Below are 20,414 nucleotides of genomic sequence, written 5' to 3'. Positions count from 1 at the left end.
TGTCATCATACAGCTCCCCCCAGCCTGTACCGTGAGAATTAAAATCTCCCATAATCAACCGTGGAGTAGGAAGAACTGAACAGATATCTAAGAGTTGTTTTTGACTAATTGAAACTCGGGGAGGAATATATAAAGAAGCAATACAAAGGCTCTTGCCTTTAACAATAGCCTGACACGCGACAACTTCAATACTGCTGCTTGATCTCGTTCTGGCAAACGAAGCTGCAGGACTGGAATGTTCTATCCTAGAAGCCCCAGAGCCTTTGATTGGCATCGACACCAATCATCCTGCGTTGGAAGTTTCCATCAACCTTTCTGTGCCTGTTCGTTACGATAGCCCCCCTGTTGATGTACATGAGCTCGACTTTCGTAGAGCAGATTTCGTTGCGCTGAGTAACTCGCTTGCCCAGGCAGATTGGCAGTTCCTTGACACGTGTTCATCTATTGATGAAGCCGTCAACTACTTCGCTGAGGTCGTTGGCCGGGCAACAACTGATTCTGTCCCACTGAGGAGACCCTCTCCCAAATCCGCATGGTCCAATGCTCGACTACGGAATTTTAAGCGTCTGAATACTGTCGTTCTCGTAACCCATTCACCAAACGATTATTTTCAATAGCGAGCAACGAATATCGCACATATAACCGCATTATTTACAAGAGCTACACAAGGCGTGTGCAGGCTAATTTACGGCTTAATCCAAAGCAGTTCTGGTCATTCGTGAATACCAAACGAAACGAGGAGGGGCTACCAGTCGAAATTCACCTGGGTGATAGAATCGCCAGCAATTCCCTTGAGAAATGTAATCTTCTGGCAGAACATTTCAAAAGCATTTTCAATGACACTACGGCTTCGTTGTTCCATGTTGCTGAAGCGGTGAGGGAAACTCCCAGTGATGGTTTCAATTTTTCGATGACCTCGGTTGCAGTAGACCTCGTCGAATCCGCCATCAAGAATCTAAAATTTTCTAATGCTGCTGGCCCTGACGGGATCCCCTCAAGCATCCTGAAGCGATGCTGTTCAAAGCTTACAACACCGCTTTCGAAGCTGTTCAATATTTCATTACAGCAGGGGGAGTTCCCTACGCGTTGGAAATCGTCATTCATGTTCCCGATCTACAAGGAAGGAGACAAGAGAAACGTCGAAAATTCCGAGGGATCACATCACTGCTCTAAAGTTTTCGAAATCATCATCAACGACGCATTATTCTCTTGCTGCAGAAATTACATTTCTCCCGACCAACACGGTTTCTATCCGAAGAGATCAGTTTCAACAAATCTAGCTCCATTCATTTCTTTATGTTTTCGGAGTATGGAAGCTGGAGCGCAGGTGGACGTTGTATATTCAGATCTTAAGGCTGCTTTCGAGCGGGTTGACCACTCCATACTGCTAGCTAAACTTGAAAAACTCGGTGTATCCTCGGGTATAACTCGTTGGTTCAAGTCCTATCTGAGCAATCGGGAACTTTGTGTTAGAATCAGATCAGAGCAATCGGACTATTTTACAAACAACTCTGGTGTTCCTCAAGGTAGCAACTTGGGACCATTGCTATTCTCGACTGATCCTCCCAACTGGTTGCCGATCGTTCTACGCGGATGATGTGAAGATCTATGTGATTGTTCACAGCTTCGCCGATTGCTTGCGGCTTCAGCACCTAATCGATACTTTCGAAGAGTGGTGCTCAAGAAATTATCTCACGTTGAATGTACAAAAATGTAAAATTATCTCATTTCATCGCAAGCTGAAACGAGTGCCATTCAACTATACGATAAATCACCAACTTCTGCAACGTGTGGACAATGTTCGTGACCTAGGAATCACGCTGGAGTGCGCCCTAACATTCAAGCTTCATTACTCGGGCATCGTTGAGAAAGCTAACAGGCAACTCGGGTTCGTTTTTAAGATCGCTGACGAGTTTCGCGATCCTGCCTGTCTAAAAGCTCTATACTGCTCTCTAGTGCGATCGATCTTGGAATTCAGCACGGTAGTATGGTGCCCGTATCAAGCAATTTGGATAGCGAGGATTGAATCTGTTCAAAGGAAATTTGTTCGGTATGCCTTTCGTCACCTTCCTTGGAATGACCCTGTGAACCTTCCGCCGTACGAAGATCGTTGTCAACTCCTGGGTCTTGAAACACTAGAACATAGGCGGACGATTAGCCAGGCCGTGTTCGCAGCGAAAGTACTTATTGGTGATATCGACTCTCCAGGAATCTTCGGTCGAGGAGTTTCCTGCATCTTGGACCTCGTGCTGCGAACTACAGCTTGCATGACCCAATACGGCTCATGTCTGGGCGTTTCAACGAGTTTTACGAGTTCTTCAACTTTAACTGTGCGGCGGAAACCTTTCGTCACCGTATTCAACGCAGACTCCTGAGAAGGTGAGTAGCTTAGTAGTAGTCCATTTAATGTACACGTGAAGGATTGTGCTACCTGTTTATTTTTTGTTTCCGGTCCAACTGCATGACGAGGACTTCTACCTGATTCACGGAAAACTCTATGCTATAGGAGGATAACTTTTTTTATGCTATAGACTTGAATCATGTTCGTTGTAATTGTATTGTATTATTGTGATTCATGTATTTCGAAAAGATATGGGGTTTTTACGCCTTTTCTAGGCTTTTCCCCATCAGGCTTCATTTAGACACCTTAAGTCCGATGAAGAAAAACAAATTAAATAAATACCTGTAAATTGTGGAAGATTCACTCTATTGAAGGAATGGCACTTTTTGATCCCCAAAAGTACCCCTCCTCCACGTGAATCCTCACGATCTAATCGAATAATGTTAAAATCATAAAAAGGAAGATCGATATCTGAAGAGAGCCAAGTTTCACAAAGAACAAATGTATCACAATCGTTATTGTGAACTAAAAACTTAAATGAGTCTAATTTAGGAACAAGACTTCGACAATTCCACTGTAGAACAGTGATCAAATCTCTGACCTCGTTTGGAAAATTATCCATCGAAGGAGATGGTTGCTGCGAGGAGGGGCTACTTCAATGTCAATTGCTTCAAGAGCGTCTTCACAGTAGGAAGCATTGCTAGAACGATGATTTTCAGTGGATCAGAAATATCGAGATACTTGAGGATACCGTCCACAATGTCATCAAATGAGAACAGCCCCGATGAAGAAGGGGCTTCTGTTCTTAAAATTGGGGTACCGGGGGTATACGCTGTTCCCGGGAGAGGTGGAAAATCCTGGATATAGTCAGTTCTGCGGAATCCAGGAGGAGTAGAAGTCTCCTTTTTTCCACCACTCCTTGATTTGGGCAAGCTGATTTGGGGTTGTTGATTTGCAGAACCTTCCGGAAAACTGAAAGAAGTTCCCTCCTTAGCCAAGTCAGAGTCAGTCTCGTCTTCTGACAAAAGAGAAAAGGGATTTTTGTCGTTGGTCGATGGCGTGGCCGTCTTAAGCATTTCTGCAAAAGACTGCCGGGAACGTTCCTTGAGTGAGCGTTGTAATTTCTCCCCGTGTTGTTTGTACACCGGGCACGACGAGATACCATGAGGAGTTCCCATACAGTACACGCATTTTGATGCAATGACTGTGCAGGCGCCATCCTCGTGCTTCTCCCCGCATTTGGAACAGCGTGCCTTACTTCCACAGTGGGATGCCGTATGTCCCAACTGCTTACAGTTTTGGCAGTTCATTACCCGGGGAACGCACAGGTAGTCGAAGTTTTCCCAGCTCGATGTAGTGTGGAAGGGCTGAACCAGAAAAGGTCACACGAAACGAGTCTGTGGGGGTAAAACTCTTTTTACCCTCGTTGACAGATACTGAGCCCAGTTTTTGGACATCCAGTATCTTCACCGGGGGAAGCAAAGGGTTCTTGAAACGACCAACCGCCTGCTTCTCCAAGATCTCGGGGGTCAGACTCGCTTCGGTGACCACACCTTCGATCTCCACATCACGAGCTGGGATGTAAACTCTATACTCGTGTGTGAAGAGCTGGGAGGCAGCAATCTCGTTAGCTTGCTTCAGGTTAGAGACGGACATACGACGTTTATTGTGCCTAGCCTTCGTGATTTCGGTCACGGCCTAGGCGAGTAAGAGAGGTGACACAGTCGGAAGAAGTGTTAGTTTGTTTACTAAAATGAACCATGCCCATTTTGTTATGGCAAGTTTGCTATAAGAAATGCTCACGTGTTTATTAGCGAAATTCGCATCAACGATTGATTAACTGCGTAGGAAATCAGTTTGGCACGGCATTTGTGACCAGCGTACACCTTCCGGTCATATGAAGCAGGTCCAAAACCGTCCAAATTCGCCAAAAAAAAAAAAAAAAAAAAAAAAAAATTGTTTTGAATTTCTGTATGGCAAAATAGTGAACTTTTCGTGAACATTAACGGCAAAGAACTCACCAACACTGGGAGACCGTTAGTTCCTGCCCATCTGTCACTTCCCATCTCGGGTCACGGCCAAGTATCGCTTCGTCAGATCATTAGTAATTTGCATTACATTTAAAGGTTTGGTTTTGGGCTGAAAGTAGAACCAGGGATGGCATCATCTGTTTTCTGAGATGACGTACGTTTTCGACCCTTCTTGTCATCGCGTGGCAAAGTGGCGTCATCTTTCGACAAAACGTCCATTTTGTCTTCCGACAAGAGTGAGAAGAGTGAGAGCGAAAAACGCTCTACCACTGAAACAATAATCACTCGGACACAATACAAGAAAAAAAAAAAAACTACAAACACAGAAACACAAACTTAAAATTTAACTGATGGGCGAAAGAAAGAACCAAGAACAAAAACTTATCTGATAATCCTATACTACTACCACCGAGCGTTTACACAGCAGCAGCGGAGCGACGCGCAGCGTGGGCGGTCTTCGTTGGTGAGTGCTTGTGTTAGGGTCGGCACTCAGCTGAACACACGATGATAGATGAGTGGTGAAAATACGGAGGCAGATGCTGACACTCGATGACGATCGAGATGTGAAATGACAGGTGGGCAGTGTTGGTGAGTTCTTTGCCGTTAATGTTCACGAAAAGCTCACTATTTTGCCATACAGAAATTCAAAACAAATTTTTGTTTTTGGCTAATTTGGACGGTCTTTGACCTGCTTCATATGACCGGAAGGTGTACGCTGGTCACAAATGCCGTGCCAAACTGATTTCCTACGCAATTACTCAATCGTTGATGTGAATTTCGCTAATAAACACGTGAAGCATTTCTTATAGCAAACTTGCCATAACAAAATGGGCATGGTTCATTTTAGTATACAAACTAACACTTCTTCCGACTGTGTCACCTCTCTTACTCGCCTAGAATCTCTCCCTCGTGGTTTGCCCGCTATTGTGGTCGATCTGCTGATCGCCAGTCCGGCTAGATCCATCGACCTCGACGGCGCCCATCCGACCAACGGCCGCAACGCAGCATGCTAGCCACCGAGTGTTTCAATTATATTTTGCAAAGTGAATTGCTTTGAATATGAACTTTTCAAACCTATTCCAAATTAGTTTTCCTATTAATAAATATTTGCACTTTAAATACTTTTAGTTAAATTGAATTTGGATATGTGAGAGAAGAAATCTACCTTTGTGAGGCTATCTACGATCGGGTAAGTGTCAATTCGTCTGTTCTTCCCTTGGTTTGCCCTGAGTACTTTATATAGATTGTTTCAAAGCAACACCTCAAATCACATAAGAATCTGAAGAAAATAACTACCCATGACAGTTACATCGATAGCCCAGGGCCATATTGATCACCCCTGTACACGTTACATATTCCCTCGGAAAATGACCAGAGTCTCAAATCAAAACCCATCATGTGATACATCAAATTACAGAAAACTAAGGTCAATGTTGGTCATATTGTTTGCCACCTGAAGTTTCCGACAAAGATCTATCGTTGGTGCTGGGGAAATACGGTAAAGTTAAGCGTGCACAATTCCCACCAGACCTGGGTTTCAATGCTTACGCTGGAGTTCATGAAGCAATAGGAAATTCCTACATCGCTGCATTTGTAACCAACGCGTTACAACTCGTTCTTGGATAGTCCGAAGCTAAATGATTTGTTTATATTCAAAAATTTCAATCAACATTTCATCTTTACCAAAATGAGTCACATGGTTGTTCATTAGACTGATGCAAAATTTGAAATTTTCGCTCCACAGTGCTTAAACGGTTCCAAATTGGGTCCTGCTTAGCCTCCCAAAATTTTAACTACTTTAGTAAGAAACTGACTTGACACAAACAATTTCAAGTTTATATGGGTATTACTATGGGAAAACTTATGTTTTTGTTCTAACAATTCACCACATCACTATGCTTTTAAAAATGTAATGATTGTAGCAAATTTTCTAAGCTACAACGTTGTTCAAAACCACTTTTCAAACAAATGTAAGGAACAAAAGTTATTAATGATTCAAGTCACTGATGTCTTATGATTATGCTCATTCAACTGTTCAGCAGGCAACATTGGTGTTTCTGATGCGAAGAATAGAGCACAAAAATCATGGCTACTATGTCACCTTACAGAATACAGTGTTGCCCACAGAACAGTTGCTTGATCATGCCATAAGATTATCAATCTCTTAAACAAATAATAACAATTTAATTTGACATTTGGCGGAAAAACGATATTCCGCAAAGTAGTAGCTTAGAAAATTTCCCGTAAGAATAGTTATGAAAATTTTCGAAAAAGCAATATAGAAAATGAATAGAAAACAATGAACAAAAAGTTTGGTTTTTCCATGGTAATTTTCATATGAACTTCAAATAGTTTGTGCCAAGTCAGTTTCTTACCAAATGAGTTTAAATTTTGGGAGGGTAATCAGGACCTGATTTGAAACCGTTTGAGCACTGTGGAATGAATATTTCAAATTTTGCATCAGTCTATTGTTCATCCATTGCGAGTAATGGCGCTGTCAGGCGTTAGGGCGCGTTTCCAATCGCTAGAAACGTAGCTTTGTTAGAAATGGATGAGAAGCTATGGAATGTGTCAGTGATAAGTCTCACTAGGAAATAGTTACAGTAAAAATAATACATACATAAAACCAGGGCACAACCTATATATGATAAACATTATTCTTCCTAAAAGGACATTGAAATTATTGAAATGGTATTAAAACCCAAAAGAAATTAAATGAATTAATAAATATAAAAGATAGCGGTGTATGCTACAACTAAACTTCCTTTAATTTCTGTTGATAGCTAGGATACTAGTCAAAGGCGCGACTAGATTACTCCCAAACAAGAATTTTTATAAAAAAAGCCTTAGATAGGGAAATCTAGTTTTAAACAACCGTCAACACAAATCCTGCTAAATCGATGGAGCACGAATGGCGTTATCATCTGCACGAAACATGGCGTCTACAACTCTGGCATCAACAGGAAGTTGGCGGTTACCGAGAGAGAGATAGAGAGAGCGGGGATCAGCGACAGGAGAGCAGAGGGTATAGGGTAGGATGGTGCAAAACGCACCGTTTAAGCAAAATCGTCAATTGCTGGCGTATGGAAGCTAAAATCAAGAAGAAAGTAATGGTGTTTGGTTCATTACCATGTTTTCTACGAAGATCAAGTGATTTCGAACTATAGAACGATGCTTTTTCATGATTTTCAAGGTATTTTATAAATTGGTTCCAATATGATAGCGGGGCAAAACGCCTGATTCATGGTGATCTGACGCCTGATGGTTATTCCTTTATGTTACATCAGAAATAAGGTCGCAATAGAGTGTTAAGCTGTGATTCATTAAGTAAAACATCTAAAAAATATACGAAAAGTGAATTAGTTCAATTTTTTGCGATATATGCTGTTAAAAGCTTAATTTGAAGTCGACGATTTTAACAACTGTATCATATTTTGCACAAAATGCTATTTTCTAAGGGAATCAGTAGGTCAAAATATGATTTTATGATCAAGAATCAATTGTGAAACCTCTAGTTGAAAACAAACACAATCCGTTACCCGGAAAATGCATCTGAGGAAAAGTTATCGCTGTTTTTCTATAAGTGGGCATTTTACCCCAGGGGTGCATTATGGGCTGTTCTCCCTTACATATAAGGCATTCCACCAAGTGAGCGGGTCTCTTTTGATTCTTGGAAAAATCACCAGTAAGTTCGACAACGCGGCTTTTTACTCGAGTGCTATTGATTGGAGAATCATCTCCGAAAAAGTTACATCGGGCAGTTTGAGTGCGGAAAAAACTTTAGGTGGTGCGATTGTGACTTATTAATGACACATTTACTAGGCGGTGAAAGAGGTAGAGTGGTGTCCTTTGGACCTTTTGTGCGGTGGTTTTGATCGGATTGCCTGGGTACGTTAATGATCGAACCATTCGACACGTGCCCGATTTCGTTAGTTCCTTTACCTACCTATAAAATCCCCCTCTAGTGCGCCCAGAAGAAAATCTGGTGATCTCGAGTGAAAATAGACCGTCCGTCAACAAACGGTCCCGTGTAGTCGATGAATGCCATCCTGCGAGGATGAGAAGACTTGTGAACGAATCCTCGTTCGATATCCGGGCGCGGCCTTGCTAGTGAGCAGCCGCAAATCATCAGTCCGAACTAGCATTGGGCGATCTTGAGACAAGAATCGATCTTAGTGAATCAATTCATTTTTTTGAAAATAATCGATTCCCCGATTTAATCAATTATTTTGAAGCGATCTTTTTGAATTGATCTTTTGAATCGATTCATTTTTCAAAATGGCACAGAAATTTTTCAAATATAATGGATCATAGTGCAGATTAATGCCAAGTTCAGTCAAGTTGATACTACGTTACATAAGCTATCTTGTTATGAAATTTCACTTACAATTGTCATTTAGTGTGATGATTGAAATCATTTAGAAATAAATTGTGTAGTACGCACGCAGCAATAGTTGTGAGTGTAACATTTGAAAACATTTCACTTGAAATGTGAAAGTTTTTGCTCAGGATACATGATTTGGTGAGTGATTTAACAGGTTATAATATTCGTTTTATTGGTATTAAATGAATGGTTTAAAAAACGAATGATTAACATATAAAACAAAACGATTAAATGGTCGGAGTGTAAAATCAGGTAAGTACGGAAAGTACTTAATTCAGATATCCCAAAACTCATCCGAAAAGGACCCCAAGAAAGCTAATTGAGCCATGCGTTTTGCATTGAGCCGATATCGATTCTGTGTGGTTTCACCAGTTTTAGAGAATAGCCACTCTGACAGAACACTTGTTACCATTATTGATAAATAGTCTCGAGCACTGGGGTATACATGGGGATATTTACTACGGATTTTCTCTCATGCTTGAAAAGGATCGACAGAACGTGGGAAAACAGGCTGATGCAAACAAAAATGTTTCCACCAGCTCAACGTCTTTGAACCTCTTGTCAAATTTCAGTGCACTACTGCACTATTGAAATCGAAGAACCGCGAGCAAGAGGGAAACAGATTACACAGAAAAAAAATATGAATTTTAACTATCACGTAAAATCTCTCTTCGTTTAATTTTGAGCTATACTTGGCATAAACAGCGAAATCGTTTACAAGCTTGCATACAATATTGCTAATTTATGCGATATTGAGCTTAAATTTACAGGAAATATCGTGTAAATTTACGCCAAATCTAGCGTTGATTTCATGTGTGCTATATCTCGCAGAAATTTACATGAATTTTTCAAACGGTGTAGTGGGAAAACAAATCGTCCGTTCATCCATGTGTGCTAGATAGAGAAAGACAATTAAACGTCAAAAAGGTCTATAATCACCTCTGGAGCCCTAAATTTTCTCTTTTTCGTTCTTTCGGACTGAACTGTCACACAAGTTGTTTGGCATAATCCATGTTGAAGGCAACCCACATACATCACAACCATAGGATTACCATATTGAAAATGGTTTATCTTCCTGTGAAAACCATAATGAAAATGTTTCAGTCAACTTTAATCGAACCATTCCTAGATAAAGTGGTTAAGAACGTTCACCATACAAAATCTAACTTTTTCCCATACATTTTTTGCAAAGGAACTATAGCTTAACCGCATCAGAAAAGATTATATTCGGATATGTGAACGAACCTTCATTCTATTTCTAGTTGATAAATATGCACCGGTTAAATGAACCTGCTTCAATTTCCTTTTTTTTTAATCTTCTTCGCTAGTAGACCGCTATAAGTCATCGTGGCTGAGATTGTCAAACACCCTAAATATGTTTGTGGAAAATACATGCCATTTAAGGAAAACTTTATACTGTAAGCTGATATTACCTACGCTATTATTTTTTCTCGTCATTAAAACCGGTTCAAACAGGCTTTGCATTTAGAGTAAGGGTTTAAAAATGCAATAACTCAGAAAATCAACCAAATGTACTCACGGCCGCCATTCCAAACAAAAGCGTTTTCTTCTATTTGTGCCAAATGTAAAAACATAATGCAACCATAAGCGAAACACGTAAGCGTTGTACAAGTTTTTACATCTTTTATTGGTAATGTTTTGTAGCAGTTAAATATAGTCTCGAATATTTGATCAACCATAACAAAATGTAGCTGGAACATACCATGAACTGTAGCAGTAGAAAGTAGTGTTTCTTTTATGTTTATACATTCCATAAACCATAGCAAAACCAAAGACAAACAGACATAACATATTGAATATTTCTCACTGTAAAACATCGTCGCTAAAACATTATCGCCATCTGTTGAGCACACTGTGGTGGGCAGTACGGCGTAACAGATGGCGGTAGTGTGTAAACGTCAAACGCAAGGGAATTGACTATGCGCGCCACAGGTGGCGATACTACCAACTACGATACTTTTAAATTGACCGTTAAATACTTGTTCGATGAACAACTTGCGAGTTTTATGTCTGTTTGACTGTGGCAAAACTATTTTCTATAAAGTTAAAAGTTAACTTAGCTAGTAAGGTGTCAGTGAAGTTTTAACTGTTCTATAAATGGTTATTTTCTATGCGGGAAGTGATGTGCAATGGTGAAAACAAACAAACAATCAATATTTAATTGCAAATGCAAATTCACTGGAATTTTCTTTTTGGATCGAAACAAAAATCGAATGAAAAGGATCGATCCAGTAAATTTTTGTCGTTTTTGGGATCGATTAAAAAAATCGATTAATCGAACCAAAAGAATCGATCTTTTGTGTTTCGATCCAAGATCGCCCATTGCTAGTCCGAACGTGATCGGCTAATTGCTGTTAACATAACGTTCATCCGTTAACACGTGACCCGACCCCGAGATGGGAAATGACAGGTGGGCAGGAACTCACGGTCTCCCAGTGTTGGTGAGTTCTTTGCCGTTAATGTTGACGAAAAGTTCACTATTTTGCTATACAGAAATTCAAAACAAAATTTTTTATCTGCGGATTTGGACAGTTTTTGACCTGTTTCATACGACCGGAAGGTGTATGCTGGTCACAAATGCCGTGCCAAACTGATTTCCTACGCAATTAATCAATATTTGATGTGAATTTCGCTAATAAACGCAAGGAGCATTTCTTATAGCAAAACTACAAAATGGGCGGTTCATTTTAGTAAACAAACTATCACTTCTTTCGACTGTGGCACCTCTCTTACTCGCCTAGACCCGATCCCAGTTGGTAGTTCGCAACCCATGCATACCACTACAAACACCCTGCGAAGCGATCGGCGTATCGCACGATAAGATACGTGAGTAACCACTATCAATCTCTCCCTCGTGGTTTGCCCGCTATTGTGGTCGATCTGCTGATCGCCAGTCCGGCTGGATCCATCGACCTCAACGGCGCCCATCCGACCAACGGCCGCAACGCAGCATGCTAGCCACCGAGTGTTTCAATTATATTTTGCAAAGTGAATTGCTTTGAATATGAACTTTTCAAACCTATTCCAAATTAGTTTTCCTATTAATAAATATTTGCACTTTAAATACTTTTAGTTAAATTGAATTTGGATATGTGAGAGAAGAAATCTACCTTTGTGAGGCTATCTACGATCGGGTAAGTGTCAATTCGTCTGTTCTTCCCTTGGTTTGCCCTGAGTACTTTATATAGATTGTTTCAAAGCAACACCTCAAATCACATAAGAATCTGAAGAAAATAACTACCCATGACAGTTACATCGATAGCCCAGGGCCATATTGATCACCCCTGTACACGTTACATATTCCCTCGGAAAATGACCAGAGTCTCAAATCAAAACCCATCATGTGATACATCAAATTACAGAAAACTAAGGTCAATGTTGGTCATATTGTTTGTTAAATATCGAGCATTCATCCAAACAACCTTGAAAATAATTTCGGCACTGTTTCGAAAGATACGATGGTGTTTTGGGTAGCTTATTTTAAATGGCGTTGTCCATAACGTGTCACAAAAATTAACGTAATATTTATGTTTAATATATGTGACCTTACTCGAATTCAAGTAGAAAATGTGATATTTTTTGGACCATCAATGTGATACACCGATACACGTCACGCCGTCGAGGCTAATACAGCTTCTACGTCGCCGCCGCCGATTAAAAGACCGGCGCACAGGTCTAAAGAAAATACCTCACCTCCCTTATCTTAGTACGCAGTCAGTGCAATTGGAGCATCAGCCCATTAAAATTATCATGCGCAATCATAACATGCTGACCATTTCCTTCGTGCCTCAGTGTGTCACGATCAGAAAACTGAGTGATTACCTCGGCGGGTATGTAACTATGTCATCCCCTCAATCTGCCAGTGGTAACAAATTGCTCAGACCGTAATCGTATTCCTGTGCCCTGGAGCAAATCGCATCCGCGCCAAACGACGTGCAATACTTCCAAATTTGGTCCCAAAATGCGTCGTGTCGAATCCCTCGTGAGCAACATTGTCCACCTGTCAGGGGCCACGCCAAGTCCAATCCAGGCGACGAGATGAAGGTACATGATCATACCACTTGTCGGCGACGCCATCGAATGTAAAAAAAAATAAAAAATCGAAAACAACCCCAGAGTTTTGCCAATATATCGTATTATGTGTGGCCTTCTGCCATTTTCAGCTCACCAACATTTGACCCAATCTTTCCCAATCTGCCAACATGAGTTGAAAACTGGCAACGACGACGAATCGTGTTTGTCATTTAACGACACCCATCCCCAAACGGTTTCGCACCACACACTCGTGAACACACGACAGAATAAGAAAATAAAACCTGCACAAATATGGCAAATAATGACTTCAAACTGCGCCACGCCAAAACCTACCCAAACCTAAATCGACATTTATAGATTTAATAGGCTTTTCGGAAAAATCAGCAGGGCTACTCCTCTATGCCGCTGCTTGGGTGGAAGACGACGACAACGTGCGACACAATACCCACTCCGAAAGGTCTTGGTGGTGACGGAGAGGAGAAGCCTATTTTGGGCCCGAAGAGTCGTTAATCATCGTTGGTTCGTTCGTAGCTCGTGTGCATGAGCCCTCCTCCCCATGGACAATCGTTTTCGCACAGTGCGCTCTCTATCACGTCCCCATGTGCAATCGGCTTAATTTTAATACTAAATTCTATGCAAATCAATTCGTACCTTTGACTTGAGTAGAAACAAAAACGTAAAGTGTGACACCAGCCGGCATAGTCATGTATCGAACGAAAATCGTGGCTCACTATCCGACCACGAGGTGGAGTGTGAAAACATTGGTTGCCTTTTTACCCTCGCCAGCCGTGTCCCGCTCCGTAGTAGTCTGTAAATCCTCGTGGTTGTGGACAAACGGTAGCAAAACGGTTCAAGGAAAATTGATTCGTAACGGAGGAAAATTGAATGGCACGAGGAGGGAAAAAAACAACAAGCGAAATCGTGCTACTGACTAGCTGACACCATAACTGCTCTGGGGAGATCTGGCCCAGTAATGAAGTTGTTACGGCAGTGGAGTAGTCTTATCGGTATTTTATCCCGCCGTGAGTGACTTGCTCAGAGCTGGACCAGTGGGGAATGAATCTTTTCGGTATTACGATATGACAGATGTCGAACATGAGCAAATGCGTTCGTTTCTTATTTATTGACGCCCAGGGTATTTAAAAAAATGGAACACATACAATCAAATGGTTTAGAAATAACTATAAGGTCAAAAGGAACACCTCTTAATCCTTCACACAACATAAATTTCTCTTAAATTCAATGTAAGATTTCATGCAACAAATGTAATGGCCGTGCTTGCATGGACTGCAGCGTAAAAGCAAGCAAAAGCATCACGAGATGATTTTCAAGATGCAATGTATTTGGGGAAAAAACTTTGTTTAAAATTAAGCTAACATGTTGCAAAATTATTCAAAAAACCTTCCGGCGACCACATTACAGATTACAACGGGGGAGTTTGGTAAAGGAGATGATCAACCCGATTCGTACCTTTCTTAAAATTGGCCTTTGCTCGCTTTCTACCCTCTATATAAAATGTTCACACTGCCGTCCTCGGAACTATCAATTCTATACTTTCATCTCCTCATCTATCGTATATAATGACCACTTTAAGTCTGATATTTGATGTTAAGCATCTCCAACTATGTAAATCGTTAACTTCACGCATGAAGTAATACAAACATGATTAATTAAAGCACATATTATGGTTTAGCTAGATGAGGATAAGCATTAATAACCACTAGACTGAGGCAAAATTTGACTTTTTCGCTGCACAGTGCTTAAATGGTTTCAAATCGGGTCCTGATTAGCCTCCCAAAGTTACAACTCATTTGGTTAGAAACAGACTTCGCACAAGCCATTTGAAGTTTACTTGTAAATTACTATGGGAAATCTCAACTTTTTGTTCATTGCCTTCTAGTCTTTTTCCATATTGAGCTGCGAAACATTTCGTTAGCCATTCTTAAAGAAAATTTTCTCAGCTATAACTTTGCGCAAGATCGTTTCTATGTTAAACGAGACAGAAAAAAGTTATTAATTATTTAAGAGATTGGTAAACTTATGACATGATCAAGCAGCTGCTCTGTAGGCAACACTGTATTTTGCAGTGTGACATAGTAGCCATGATTTTTGTGTCCTATTACTGGGAAATGACAGGTGGACAGGAACTCACGGTCTCCCAGTGTTGGTGAGTTCTTTGCCGTTAATTTTCACGAAAAGTTCACTATTTTGCCATACAGCAATTCAAAACAAATTTTTTTTTGGCGAATTTGGACCTGCTTCATATGACCGGAAGGTGTACGCTGGTCACAAATGCCGTGCCAAACTGATTTCCTACGCAATTAATCAATCGTTGATGTGAATTTCGCTAATAAACACGTGGAGCATTTCTTATAGCAAACTTGCCATAACAAAATGGGCATGGTTCATTTTCTTCCGACTGTGTCACCTCTCTTACTCGCCTACTGTGTTACCTGACTTATAACGAATATACGTTGTATACGAGTACCCCGAATACAACGTATAGTTGGTCTAATTTTACATTGCAAATGCTATGCAAAATTAGACGAGTCATACGTTGTATTCGGGGTACTCGTATACAACGTATATTCGTTATAAGTCAGGTAACACAGTAGCCACTGCTGCTGTGCAAACGCTCGGTGGTAGTAGTATAGGATTATCAGATAAGTTTTTGTTCTTGTTTCTTTTTTTCGCTCATCAGTTAAATTTTAAGTTTGTGTTTCTGTGTTTGTAGTTTTTTCTGTGTATTGTGTCCGAGTGATTTAGATTATCGTTTCAGTGGTAGAGCGTTTTTCGCTCCCACTAGTACGGCGAAATGGACATTCTGCCGGAAGACGAAATGGATGTTTTGTTGGAAGATGACACCACTTTGTTATCTCAGAAGACAGATGATGCCATCCCTGGTTCGTCGTCTCAGTCTGGCAAAGGACAGGCTCAGAAAAACCCCCGATCGCGAGCCTATCCAGATGACTCGACTGGCCCATGGGTTCCCAAGTAACATTGCAAGTTTTATAGTGGTTTTAAAGCATGCTACAAGTCTAAATCATGGTCTACAGAACCCTCATAAAACCAAAATTGTTACTTGGGTTGTCTACTTTCAGCCCAAAAGCAAACCTTTGAATGTAATGCAAATTACTAATGATCTGACGAAGCGATACTCGGCCGTGACCGAAATCACGAACGTTAGGCACAACGAACCTCGTGTGTTCTTCTCTAACCTGAAGCAGGCTAACGAGATTGCTGCCTCCCAGCTCTTCACGCACGAGTATAGAGTTTACATCCCAGCTCGTGATGTAGAGATCGAAGGTGTCGTCACCGAAGCGAGTTTGACCCCCGAGATCTTGGAGAAGCAGGCGGTTGGTTGTTTTAAGAACCCTTTGCTTCCCCCGGTGAAGATACTGGATGTCCAAAAACTGGGTTCAGTATCTGTCAGCGAGGGTAAAAAGAGTTTTACCCCCACAGGCTCGTTCTGTGTGACCTTTTCTGGTTCAGCCCTTCCTCACTACATCGAGCTGGGAAAACTTCGACTACCTGTGCGTTTGTTCGTTCCCCGGGTCATGAGCTGCCAAAACTGTAAGCAGTTGGACATACGGCTTCCCACTGTGGAAGTAAGGCACGCTGTTCCAAATGCGGGGAGAAGCACGAAGATGGCGCCTGTGCAGCTACTGCACCAATATGCGTGTACTGCAAAGGAACTCCTCCTCATGGTCTCTTGTCGTGCCCGGTGTACAAACAACGCGGGGAGAAACTACAACGCTCACTTAAAGAACGTTCCCGGCAGTCTTTTGCAGAAATGCTTAAGACAGCTACGCCATCGACCAACGAAAAAAATCCCTTTTCTCTCTTGTCAGATGACGAGACTGACTCTGACTTGGCTGAGGAGGGAACTTCTTTCAGTTTTCCGGAAGGTTCTGCACGGAAACGAAAACGCATCCGTTCGCGGAAAGTTGCAAATCAAGAACCCCAAATCAGCTTGCCCAAATCAAGAAGAGGTGGAAAAAAGGGAGACTTCTACTCCTCCTGGATTCCGCAGAACTGACTATACCCAGGATTTTCCACCTCTCACAGTGGATCTTCCACCTCTAAGAACGGAAGCCCCTTCTTCATCTGGGTTGTTCTCATTTGATGACATTGTGGACGGTGATCCTCTGAAAAGCATCGTTCTAGCAATGCTTCCTACTGTGAAGACCCTCTTGAAGCAATTGACATTGAAGTAGCCCCTCCTTGCAGCAATCATTTCCTTTGATGGATAATTTCCCAAACGAGGTCGGAGTTTCAATTAGTCAAAAACAACTTTCAGATATCTGTTCAGTTCTTCCTACTCCACGGTTGATTATGGGAGATTTTAATTCTCACGGTACTGGCTGGGGGGAACTTCAATATGACAATTCTTAACAACGGAGAAGTAACACGTTTGGCTGGACCATCCTCGAATGGTAGCAGATTAGACCTCACACTTTGCTCTAATTCATTATCGTTGGATTGCACGTGGACTGTAATGCAGGATCCCCACGGTAGTGATCACTTGCAGCCCAAAATTTTGATTGCCAGTGGGTTCAGTCCGTCGGAACCCGTTAACGTCGCGTACGATCTCACCCTTAATATCGATTGGACAAAGTTCAAGACAGTGATTGATGAAGCCCTAACGTAGGTAAAAGAGCTTCCACCGTTGGAGGAATAAAACTTCCTCTCCAATCTGATATTGGACAGCGCACTTCAAGCTCAAACTCGGCCCGTTCCAGGAACATCTTTCCGTAGGAAACTTCCTACCCCCCTTGGTGGGAACAGCAATGCACTGAGGTCTATCGTTAAAAGTCCGACGCGCTTAAGCTTTTTCGGAAACGTGGAACACTCGTACATTTCGCAGCGTACTCGCGTTCAAACTCAAGAGCCTTCCCTGATTTCAGCTTCGATAAACTTCGGGTCGAAGTTTGGTAGGCCCCTAATGACGACCTTGAATGGCTTCTCACCGGGAATGTCGTGGGTAAAGAATTCCACCTTGGAAGTCCTCAGGTGGGTGACGACTAAGTCATACTCCGCTTTGGTACGGAGCACCACCTTGGTGCCGACTCTGCCCAACTTGTATTCGGCTTTAACGCCCAGCGTCGCTAGATCTGCGATGAGCTCATTAAGATGGGCATTTTTCACTACCAATGGAGGTAGCTTCACTTTTGCCGCACTCGGGCCGGCAGAATTTTCGTTGCCGATGGGGTCGCCGAAATCACCGATGTCGCTGGCGTTCGTCGCAGTGACATCGGACTGGCCTCGATTCTTCTTTCTCTTCTTGCTGCGTTTTTCCAACACAGCTGGCTGGATATTCCCATCCATGGGGAGAACAGCAAACCTGTTCGAGGTAGGCACACCGGAGCTTCCTTCACCGGGGTTCTGGACCTTCACCGGGCTTCGCGACCGATGCTTCCCCATTTCGGGGCACACACACACGCACGACAAACCGCGAAAGAGAGCGCGAACACTATCGCCACGAACTTTTCAAACAACTCGAGAGAGCGAGCTAACACCGAACTGAACTGCTTGCCCCCAGGGCTCATGTTTAAGCCCCCTCTTGTATCATTTCTACGTCAGAGAAATTGATAATTGTCTTAGTGCCAACTGCACGTTGAGACAACTTGCAGATGACGGCGTTGTGTCTATCACAGGGCTCAAAGGGGTCGACCTGCAAGGACCCTTACAGGAAACCTAACTTAGTTACCTGTTCCTCGAGTAACAAGTTGTTTTCTTCGGCAGATGTTAGGAGCCGGTGGTAGACTGCTCTTTCGAACAGTTTTTATAACCCTGAGAGAAAACTGATTGGTCGATAACTTGAAGGAGAGGACGAATCCTTCCCAGGTTTCCGGATGGGTATGACTTTAGCTGACTTTCAGCACGAGGGGAAGTAGCCAAGTCGGAGGCACAGATTAAAAATCAGTGCCAGATGGTTGTAGAATCTGGAGCTCAAGTGTTTGAGTTCCAGATTCAGGATGTTGTCGAAACCTGGGGCCACCATGTTTTTAGATGATTTGATTATAGGCCAACGGCTCGTCAGCCTTAATCTCGGATTCCTCGGAAAAAATATTGGGAATCTGATGGAAGTTGATTGCGTTTTCAGCAACCTCAGCTTCGTGAGGACTGACGATGTTTTGTCCGAGATTATGAGAGCTGACGAAGTGTTGACCTATCGCGGAAGCCTTCTCTTCAGGAGTTATCAGATGAACCACTGGGTCGCTGGGACTATCCAGTGGGGTCAGTGGTGGAATGGGTCTTGGCTTATTTTTAAGAATTTCGGTTAGTTTCCAAAAGGGCTTTGCACAATCTGGGAGAGAGCGGATCCTGTTAGCAAAGTCCTGATTTCTGAGGCCCACCATCCTGGCTTGGATGGTTTTTGTTAGGCGTTTACAGTGGGTCTTAAGAACAGGCAGACCAGAGCGTTGGTACTGCCTTCGAATGGTGTTACGGAGTCTTATAAGGCCTTTGGTAGATCTGTCAAGGTTCAGAGTATTGCTCACCTGTCTGGATACTGGCACGTGTTGTTCCCTGGCCCGGGATATCGCTTCCTCGATGGAATGCAGACACCGGTCAACGTCTTCGGGCGTCTCCGGAAGGACACCGTAGTCGACAGTGGAGTCGAAACAGTGTTGGAACTGCTCCTAGCTGACACGATGGTAGTTGCGTCGGGAAGCTTGGAATCGGTTAACGGATCAGCCTACATCGGCCACCACCGGATAGTGGTCTGAACTAAGCTCTTGGTTGGTCACAGGTAGCGAGATGTTGTCGCCCATGTTGCTGATGAATATTTCGATGGTAGAGTGTACGCCAGACCGGCTCAACCGGGTGGGAGAGTCCGGCGCTAGTATGGTGTAGCGAGCCTCTTGCAGGTTGTTGTTTAGGATTTTGTCGTTTTGGTTGCGTCGACTGTTGCCCCAAGCTTGGTGTTTGGCGTTCAGGTCGCCCGATATTATGTACTTTTCGCGTCGTCGAGTTAGTCTGATGATATCCCTCCGTAGGTCTGCTGCCAACCCGTCCCTGATAGTGACTTGCTTGGGGCAGTAGGTCGTAATGATGGTGATAGGGCCGACAGGAGTGGAGACTTCTACCTCTAAAGCTTCGATGATTTTCAGCTGGAAGCTCGTCAGAAGCCGACAGCAGATGTTTCTCCTTACAGCAATGGCCACTCCTCCTCCCCCGGAGCTGGTTCGATCAAGTCTTAGAAGCCGATAATCAGAAAGGTAGACGTTTAACTCCGGTTTCAGGTGGGTTTCAGTGATGACGGCAATGTCGATGTTACGTTCATTGAGGAAATCAACGAACTCAATGATTTTGCTTTTGAGCGAGCAAGCGTTCCAGTTGGCTATTTTGATGGCTTCACGGTCCATACTCCATAGTCGACAAAGACGTAGTTCTACGTCAAAAATGTTTTGAAAGAAAGCAACAAATGAATCCTGTATATGAAGGGGCCTGGTATTAAACCTCTGATATTCTGTAAATTTAAATTTAAGTCGATGTAAAATTAACTCTTAAACAACAATAATTTATGGTGGCCCTGAAAAGGACCGTTTTGTCGTGATGGTTGAGTAATGCTGAGCTATTAGGGTGTTCAATATGGATG

This window comes from Ochlerotatus camptorhynchus, unplaced genomic scaffold (assembly GCF_037179485.1).
Source record: "Ochlerotatus camptorhynchus isolate MF236.1 unplaced genomic scaffold, CSIRO-AGI_Acam_v1.1 ptg000463l, whole genome shotgun sequence".
Lineage (NCBI taxonomy): Eukaryota > Metazoa > Arthropoda > Insecta > Diptera > Culicidae > Ochlerotatus > Ochlerotatus camptorhynchus.
The sequence above is the reverse complement of the archived record's forward strand: the minus strand, read 5'-3'. Positions refer to the sequence as shown.